The 9717-nt window shown below is 34.7% G+C and overlaps 1 pseudogene; it reads left to right on the forward strand.

Moving 5' to 3' along the window:
- Positions 1 to 8590: 8590 nt before the first annotated feature.
- LOC101417947 (proliferating cell nuclear antigen pseudogene) lies at positions 8591 to 9115 on the forward strand (annotated as a pseudogene).
- Positions 9116 to 9717: the final 602 nt, after the last annotated feature.

Raw genomic sequence — 9717 nt, forward strand, 5'->3', positions numbered from 1 at the left:
ATTTTAAAAATAATTATGTTGATTGAAATAAGTCACACTCAAATGGATGAATATTGTATGGCCTCACTATTATGAACTAAATACAATGAATAAATTTATGGCGTTAAATGAGTAAAGGTTAGAGGAGACAATGTAGGTTGAGAAGGGGGACCTCATACTGAATGTATGTAGAATGTTTAGTAAGTGTGATTGTAAATATGTGGAAGTAGATAGAGGTGATAGCGACACATAATAGGGGGAAAGAACAGAGCTTGATGAGAAATGGGAAAGAATGGAAATACCGAGATTTGGTGCGTGCTCCTCTAGGCAGAGAGAGAGAGATTTGGCTTGTGTGGTTACCTTTAAACTATTAATTATTCCTCTTCTTGCTGATGGTAAAGGGAGGGGCCCCAGCTCTTGTTAGTTACCCCACCAATGGTGAGTCCTGTTTGGAGTATCCAGGACCTCCCCTCAGCTCCAGAAAGAGTCCCAACTGGGACCTCAAGTTCCGGGTCAAAGCCTCATCAGGTTCTCGCTGCCATGTTGACTGGTTGGCCATGTTGACTGGATGACCATGTCGTCTGGTTGGCCAACCGCCTTCCCCCTTACACTGTACTAACTGCCTCAACTTCACCCTCAGTTCATGCCTTTATTCGTAAGGGAGTGCTAAGGGGCCGTGTTCATTTTTCTGCAGTTCCTTCCTGCTGGTAGGGCAGTACTCCCAGTCTGAGCTCCCTTTTGTCTGTTGTTTTATTTGAAGTCAAAATAAAGTTTAAAAATGTAGAATCATGATTATAACTATGTTATTTTGGGTAAATCACTTTTCATATATTCCTAGATAGAGCCCATCAAGTAATGTTGATTTCATGTGGCTGTGTAGCTTGCCTATTTGTCCAGATGTCCTTAGGGCCCTCAGGAGTACTTTTGTTTGAGGCTTTCTGTACTGTGGCAGTTTGTGAAGTCTAGTTGAGACATGGATAAGCATAACCTCTGGAATGCCCTCCCAGCCCAACTTACTTTGAAGTCCTTTAGCCACAAAAACAATATCTTATTTAATATTTCCCTCTTTTGATTAAAGTCTTTCTTCAAATGCCTCATTGATTAATGCTTGGTAGTCAACCATCTATGCCACTGAGGATTAACCCTGGGAGTCATGCTCCAAGTGTGGGGAAAGTTAGTGAATTTATTTGCAGATTTGGCTTAGAGAGTGGTCACACTTTAATAACAAGGAATTTTTCAGTAGGTAACTGTTAGGCATTTATTATAATTAGGCTTAGTTTCATAATTACAGGAGTAAGGGTCATAAATTCAAGCAATAATATGAAGGTAGGTTTTGACTTATTAGCCTATTTTCTTATGTATTCCAGAGAGTTTTGACCATCTTATTTGAGAAAGTAGCAGGACTTCCCCAAGAGGGAAGTTAAATATTTTGTTAGCTACTGTGAGGGCCTTTGTCTATCCAGAAAACTTTCCTATGATAACAAGGATACATTTATATCTCATAGGAGAATGTAGCTATATAATGTTCATTATGTTCAAAAGGCCATGTCCGTCAAGATGTGTGACCATGTCTCACCTTTACCTTCTTACCAAGGTTCTATGAATTGACAGGTAGAACAAAATATATATACTTGCCTTGCTCCTCATGTAAATTTTTTTTTTGTCCTGAGTATGAAGTTTGACCTCCAGCTGACTGCATGTACTTTCAGAAAAAACTCTGTAAAATAGTATAAGTGACAAGTGAATTTGGTAGTTTCTGTGACATTTAACATTTTTCTAAGATTAAAAATTGCAACATTCCCATACCCCTGCTATTGTTGACATTTAATATTGGTGTGGTAGCTTTGTTACAATTGATGTGATAATATAAAAAATATTTGTTAATTATAGTCCATATTTAGATGCATTTCTCCCTATACCACCCTATTATTAACAACTTGTACTAGTAAATTATTTTTGTAATGTAACCTGAGAACGTTTTTATATTTATATTATTAACCACAATCCTCATCCACCACGGGGTTCACTATATTATACAATCCTCTAGCTTTCCTTCTAGTAACATATACAACCCAAAATTTCCCTTTCAACCACATCCAAACACATACTTAGGCACTATTAATTTCATTCACAATATCGTGCTACCATCCCCTCTGTCCATTTCCAAACCATTACGATCACCCTAATTATAAATTCTGTAGCTATTGAGCATTGGATCACCATTCTCTACCACAATTCTATCTCCTGGTAAGCTATCTTCTAGTTCAACATCTAAGAGTTTGCAGATTATAATTCATATTAGTGGCATCATACAATAGTTGTCATTTTATGTCTGGCTTATTTCACTCAACATTAGATCCTCAAGGTTCATCTATATTGTTACATATGTCAGTGCTTCATTCCTTCTTATAGCTGACTAATATTCCATTATATGTATATATCACATTTTTCATCTTTTGATGGATGCTTGGGTTGCTTCCATCTTTTGGCAATTGTAAATAATTGCTATTATGAAAATTGAAGTGCATATAGTATCTCTGCTTTCAGTTCTTCTGAATGAGTATATACCTAATAATGGGATTACCAGATCATATGACAGTTTTATAATTAGCTTCCTAGGAACTGCCAAACTGAATTCCACACTGGCTACACCATTCTACAGTCCCACCAGAAATGAATGAATGTTCTTATTTCTCCACATCTACTCCAACATTTGTAGTTTTGTTTTTAATAGTGTCTAGCCTAGTCTGTGTGAAATGATATCACAATGAACGGTTTTGATTTACTTTACCCTAATAGCTAGTGATGTTGACCACCTTTTCATGTTCATTTAGCCATTTTATTTCCTCTTTGAAAAAAATGTCTATTCAAATCTTTAGCCCATCTTTTAATTGGGCTGTTTTCTTTTTATTGTTTGGTTGTGGGATTTCTTTATTTATGCTGGATATTAGAGCCTTATAGGATATGTGGTCCCCAAATATTTTCTCCTATTGAGTAGGCTGCCTTTCCACTCTCTTGAAAAACTCAAAGTACAAAAAGTTGTTAATTTTGAGGAGGTCCCCTTTAAATTTCTTTCATTATTTGTGCTTTGAGTATGCCACAAGTTCTCTAAGATGCTTCCCTACAATATTGTCTAGAAGTTTTATGTTTCTGGCTCTTATATTTATGTCTTTGAGTTAATTTTTGTGTAGGGTGTGAGTTGCTGATCCTGTCTCATTATTTTGGATATGGATATCCAGTTCTGCCAGCACCATTTGTTGGAGTGACTATTGTTCCAGTTGAGTGGACTTAGCAGCCTTGTCAAATATCAGTTGGCCCTTGATGAGTAGGTCTACATCTGAAATCTCAAGGTGATTGCATTGGTCATTGAGTCTATTCTTGTGCCAATATCTTGCTGTTTTGAGCACAGTTGCTTTGTTACTATGTATTATGTGAAAATCAGGTAGTGTGAGTCCTCCACCTTCATTCTTCTTCCAAGATTTTTTTTTCTTTTTTGCTATTTGGTCTCCTTACCCTTCCAAATAAATTTGGTAACAGACTTCCCATTTCTGCAAAAAAATCAAAAATAAAATTAAAACGTTTTTTGTACTTTTGTTGGGATTGTGTTGAAAAAGTAAATCATTTTGGGTAGAACTGGCATCTTCATGTATTTAGTTTTCCAACCCATGAGCTGGAACTATCTTTCCATTTATTTAAGTCTACTTTTATTTCTTTTAGCAATGCTTTGCAGTTTTCTGTGTATAAGACATTATACCTTGGTTAAATTTATTCCTAGAATTTAATTTTGGTTGGTATGATAAATGTATTTTTTTCTTTTCTTAATTTCTTTCTTAGATTGCTTATTATTAGTGCATAGAAACACCACTTTTTGTGTGTTGATCTTATAGCCTACTACATTGTTGAACTTGTTTATTAGCTCTAATAGCTTTTTTGTGGACTTTTCAGGATTTTCTATAATAGAATCATGTTATTTGCAAATTGTGAGGGATTTACTTCTTCATTTCCAGGTGGAATGCCTTTTATATCCCTTTATCGCCAACTGCTTTAACAAGAACTTCTAACAAAATGTTGAATAAGAGTGGTGACAGTGGATATCCTTGTATTATTCTGGATCTTAGAGGGAAAACTTTCAGACATACACCACTAATTATGATATTTGCTGTCTTTTTTCATATATGCTCTTCATCAGGTTGAGGAAGCTTTGTTCTATTAACATCCTGTGTTATAGTCAAGAAAAGATGTTATGCTTTGTTGAATGCCTTTTCTGCATTAATAGGGATGATCATGTAATTTTTCTCCTTTGATTTATTACTGTGGTTTGCTTTTTTTTTTGGTTCAATCATGCTTGCATACCCGGGATAATATCCACTTCATCATGATGTATATTTCATTTAATGTGTTGTTGAATTCAATTTGCAAATAGTTTAAGGATTTCTGCATCTAAATTCATTAGAGTGATTGGTTTGTATTTTTGTATTTTTCTTTTCTTGTAGTATCTTTATCTGGGTTTGATATTAGTGTGATGTTGGCTTCATAGAATGAGTTAGGCAATGGTCACTCCTTTTCAATTTTGGGGGAGAGGAGATTGAACATGACTGCCATTAATTCTTTATGGAATGATTAGTAGAATTCACCTGCGAAGCCATCTGGTCCTGGGCTTTTCTTTGTTGGGAGGTTTTTGATGAGTGATTCAGTCTCTTATGATTGGTCTGTTAAGGTCTTTTGAATCTTCTTGAGTCATGTATTCCTACAAATTAGTATATTTCATCTAATTTGTTGGCATACAGTTATTTATAGTATCCTATTATGTTCCTTTTACTTTCTATGGGGTCGGTGATGATGTACCATCTCTTATTTTTTATTTGCATCTTCTCTCTTTTTTTGTTACTTTACCTAAGGATTTGTCAATCCATGCTCAAAGAACCAGTGTTTTGGCTTAGTTAATTCTCCCTATTGCTTTTTTTATTATCAATTTCATTTATTTATGCTCTAATCTTTGTAATTTCTTTCTTTCTGCTTGCTTTAGGATGAGTTTCCTGTTCTTTTCCTAGTTCCTCCAAGTGTAATTCGGACTTTAATTTTAGCTCTTTCTTCTTTTTATAGGTATTCAGGGATATAAATTTCCCTCTTAGCACTGCCTTTGCAGTATCCCTAAGTTTTGATATGTTGTGTTCTCATTTTCATTCACCACAAGATATTTACTGATTTCTCTTGCAATTTTTTCTTCATCCCACTATTACTTAAGATTGAGTTTTGTAACTTCAAATTATTTGTAAATTTCCTAGTTCTCTATTCATTACTGGTTTCCAGCTTTATTCTGTTTTGGTCAGAGAAAGTGCTTTTCACAATTTCAATCTTTCTAAATTCATTGAGATTTGTTCCATGACATAACATGTGGTTTATTGTGGTAAATGATCCATGAGCTCTCAAAAATGTATATCCTGTTGCTTGAGGTGCAGTGTTCTGTATATGTCTATTAGGTCTAGTTCATTTATCATATTATTCAAGATCTCTGTTTACAGATTGATCCTCTGTCTAGATGTTCTATCTGTTGCTGAGAGTGGAGTATTGAATCCCCACTGTTATTATAGTGGCATCTACTTTTCAACTTAAATTTGCCACTGTTTGCTTCATATAGTTTGGAGCACCCCTGTTAGGTGCATAAATATTTGATTATTCATTCTTGGGAGTTGCCCCTTTCATTAATATATAGTGCCACCTTTGTTTCTTAAAAAATTTTGGATTTAAAGTCTATTTTATCTAGAATTAGTATAGCCACCCCATCTCTTTTTGGTTAAGGTTTGTGTGTAACATCATTTTCCAACCTTTCTCTTTTAACCTCTTTGTGTCCTTGTGTCTAAGATGAGTCTGTTGTAGAGAGTATATAGTTGGTTCATGTATGTTTGTTTTTTAATTCCGTTCTGCCAATCTATATCTCTTAATTGGAGAGTTTAATCCATTAACATTCAATGTTATTTCTGTAAAGGCAGCATTTACCTCAGCCACTTTGTCCTTTGGTTTTTATATGTCTTTTTTTTTTTTTATTATTACTGTAAAGGTAGTAGTTACTTCAACTATTTTATCTGTAGGCCTTTATATGTAATTTTGTATTTTCTCTCTTTTTTCATTAGCCTTACTAATAATCTTTTTCTCTACACTTTACTGCACTCCTATCTCTCCTGTTTTATCTTTTCATCCTGCAGAACTCCCTTTACTATTTCTTGCAGAGCAGGACTCTTATTAATGAATTATCTCAGTTTCTGTTTCCCTGTGACTATTTTAATCTCTCATTTCTGAAGAATCAATTTGCTGGATACAGAATTCTTGGCTGACAATTTTTCTCTTGCAGTATCTTAAATATGGCATACTACTTCCTTCTCGCATACATGGTTTCTGATAAGAAATTGTCACTTAATTTTATCAAGCATCCCTTTTTATGATGGATCAATTTATTCTTCTTTTATGATTCTCTCTTTATCTTTGACATTTGACAGTCCATTAGTATGTGTCTCAGAATAGTTCTGGTAGGATTTATTCTGTTTGGATTTGGAGTATGCTGCACTTCTTGGACATGTGCATCCATTGAACTCATGAGTTGGGAAATTATTTCCTCAAATACTTCTTCTCTGCCTATATTCCCTTCTTGTTTCCCTCTGGGAAACCCATAAGGTGTGTGTTTGTACACTTCATGTTGTCATTCAATTCCCTGAGACTCTGTTCAATTCTTTCCTTTTATTTATTTTTTTCTATTTGTTCTTTTATCTGTGCAACATCTGAACCTATCTTCTGATTCGATACTTGATTCCACTGCCAGTTTAAATCTGCTGTGGTGTGGTTCTACTGTATTTTTAATTTCCTCTAGTATCCCTTTCAGTACCATAAGTTCTGTTGTTTATTTATGTTTTCAATTTCTTCTATATACTCACCCAGTGTTGTTGTTTAATATTCTTTATCTCTTTCTCCATTTACTTGTTTTGACTTAGGAGATTTATTTGGATCTCTTTGATTAGTTGTGCCAAATTCTTCTCTTCTGACTTTTTAATTTGTTCCTTTGAATGAGCCTTGTCTTCCTGTTTCTTAGTTTGTCTTGTATTTTGTTGTTGTTGTTGTGTCTAGGCTTCTGATTATCTTGAGTTTACTCTGATGGTTAGTTTTTCTCTGTTGTCTAGTGTTTCATTGTTTGGCTTTGCATTAAGGCTCTTCATTGCTACTTGGTTCAGCTTATTCTAAGTCTTTAGAATTGCCCATGTTTAACTAATCAAAACTGAGCTGGGGACCTGTGAAGGGTGCACACTCTAATTCCGAAGAGCCAATTCCTCTGCAGTGATCTCTCTGACTCCCTGTCTTCTCATTCCTGGATGTTGTAATATGTTCCCCTGGCCTCCAGAATTCAAGCGACTGCTACCTCACTTCCCACTGTACCTCACCTATACCCAGTGAGTCCTCACAAATGGCCCTGCCATGCTGCTTACACTGCACCCAGCAAGGCCTCCCTCAGGGGTGGCCTATGCCATTTCCTGTGCCCCTGCTACTTCCCTGGTACCTGGTGAGGCCCCTCCTCAAAAGGGGCCGGTATTATATTTTCACTCCTATAATTTCAGTATGCATTTCTACTTCTAATCAGGAATATTTAAAGCTATTCAGAATTACAGATGGAAATGTCTTTTTTTAACTTTAAAATAATTTTATTTTTTATTTTTATTATTATAATAAAAATAATAATTTTTTATTATTAACATTCAGTGAATGTTCTTGTAACTTTTCATTTAATGGAATTACCAATGTTTCTTTGTGACTTTATGTATATTTAATTTTAATAATTACTACATAGATATTTGGTAAGAAGATGTAATTTTTAGTTGTGAAATGCTTGTTATATATATATATGTTAAGTATGTAAATAACCTCTTTTGTGGTTATAATTTTGAGCTTTTAATTATTATGTTTGATCTTTCTTTCAGTGAAAGTGGTGTATTGAATTTTGCAATTCTAAATGTATTTCCACTGATAACTCCTTGCATCATCTGAAGTTTTCTTCCTAAAGATACTTGCTGGTTGCTGCTTATTTGGCTGATAGCTACTCATGAATGTTATATGTACATTCCTGATGGCATCTTTTAGTATACATTTATATACTTTCAAAATTCCTTTTTGGTTTGAATTGCCTTTTTCTCAGGGGATATATCAAATTTTCTACAAATATTATCTTTTTTTTTTTTTTTTTAGCTTTTCCCAATTACTTTGGTTTAAAGGTTGCTCTTGTATATAGCATATAATTAAATTGATTATTCTTTGAAACCAAGTTGAAATGTATCTGAGTCAGGGAATATTTCCCTAGTCTCCAGTTATGTAATTGCTATTGGCATATTTCTAAAATGGGCAACCCCCAAAATGGGTCATTGGCAGGAAGGGTAAGTGCTTTCGCAGTAGGAGACAATGGGCATTAGGAATTCTTCATGTAAAAATAGAAGCTGAGTAACATGCTGAGTCCCAGAGGATCCAATAGTAGGTCTGTATTCAGGTTGTAAACAGAGGCTCAGTAATTTCTACCCTCAAGAGACTCCTCAAACTTGGGGGAAATCATGTGGGAGAGGATAATTCTGATGACATCATGCTAAGGGCTGAAGATAATGCGAACACTTTGGCACTAGTATTTGAAGCACCAAATCAAGAGACAGTTTTAGAATATGAAATGAAGTTAATGGATTTAGATGTTGAACATCTTGGAATTCCAGAACAGGAGCTGTGTAGTAAGGATGACTTAAGGTGAATTTGCACATATGTACTGAATCTCAGTCATACTGGAGATGCTGTTGTAATTTCCTATGCAAAAGATGAAGTGATGTTTTTTATCAGTGGAGAAAATGGAAATGGAAACATCATCCAAATGAGCAGTGTTGATGAAGAGGAGGATGATATTACCACAGAGATGAGTGAGCTAGTGCAGCTAACCTTTGCACTGAGGTACCGGAACTTCTCTACAAAAGCCACTCCACTCAGTGGAGTTACTACCCTAACATTCAGTGTGTCTGCAGATGTACCTCTTGTCATAGAATATAAAATTGTTGATATGGGGCATTTGAAGTACTATTTAACTCCCAAGATTAAGAATGAAGATACATCTTACGTATACTAAAAACTGAAGAAAATAAAGCACTCTTTGGAGAAAGTAAAACAATTCTTCTGAGATGCCAGCATGTATTAAGTCTTTTCTGTCCAAAATATGTACCTCTGAGTACATATGTAAATATTATTTTCTGTAAATAGTCCCTTTTTTAACCTCTGCATTCTACAGTTTAATGCATAATGCCCAAAATCAAATCCAGTTTTGTTAACCTAGTATTTTATCTGCCTTACCTAGAAATACTCAGGATTTTTCTAATGAAAGTGTATTGTTAAATACAGTTTTAAGAATGTTTTCAACTTAAATAAAGTTATGCGAATTTCAAATGCCATAGGGCAGTGCCTTCATTTAGGCCACCAGTGTTGCCATCTATCCAAGGGGATGCTCAGCTGAAGCTACCCTTTAATGTAAATGTATTTTTTTCAGTGTAGAGGAGCCTAATATATTTTAAGGAGGTAGCAGTAAATGTATTTTAAATACAGTAGGAGACAATTCTTTCTCTGTGGTAACTAGATATATTGGGATGATTTGTTTGCCAAACTTATTTGGCTATTATTCTAACTTAAGCACAAATAATGGATAGTGGAGAGTAGAACAAATCCTGTGTGTCCTCA

This window comes from Dasypus novemcinctus, chromosome 27 (assembly GCF_030445035.2).
Source record: "Dasypus novemcinctus isolate mDasNov1 chromosome 27, mDasNov1.1.hap2, whole genome shotgun sequence".
Classification (NCBI taxonomy): Eukaryota; Metazoa; Chordata; class Mammalia; order Cingulata; family Dasypodidae; genus Dasypus; species Dasypus novemcinctus.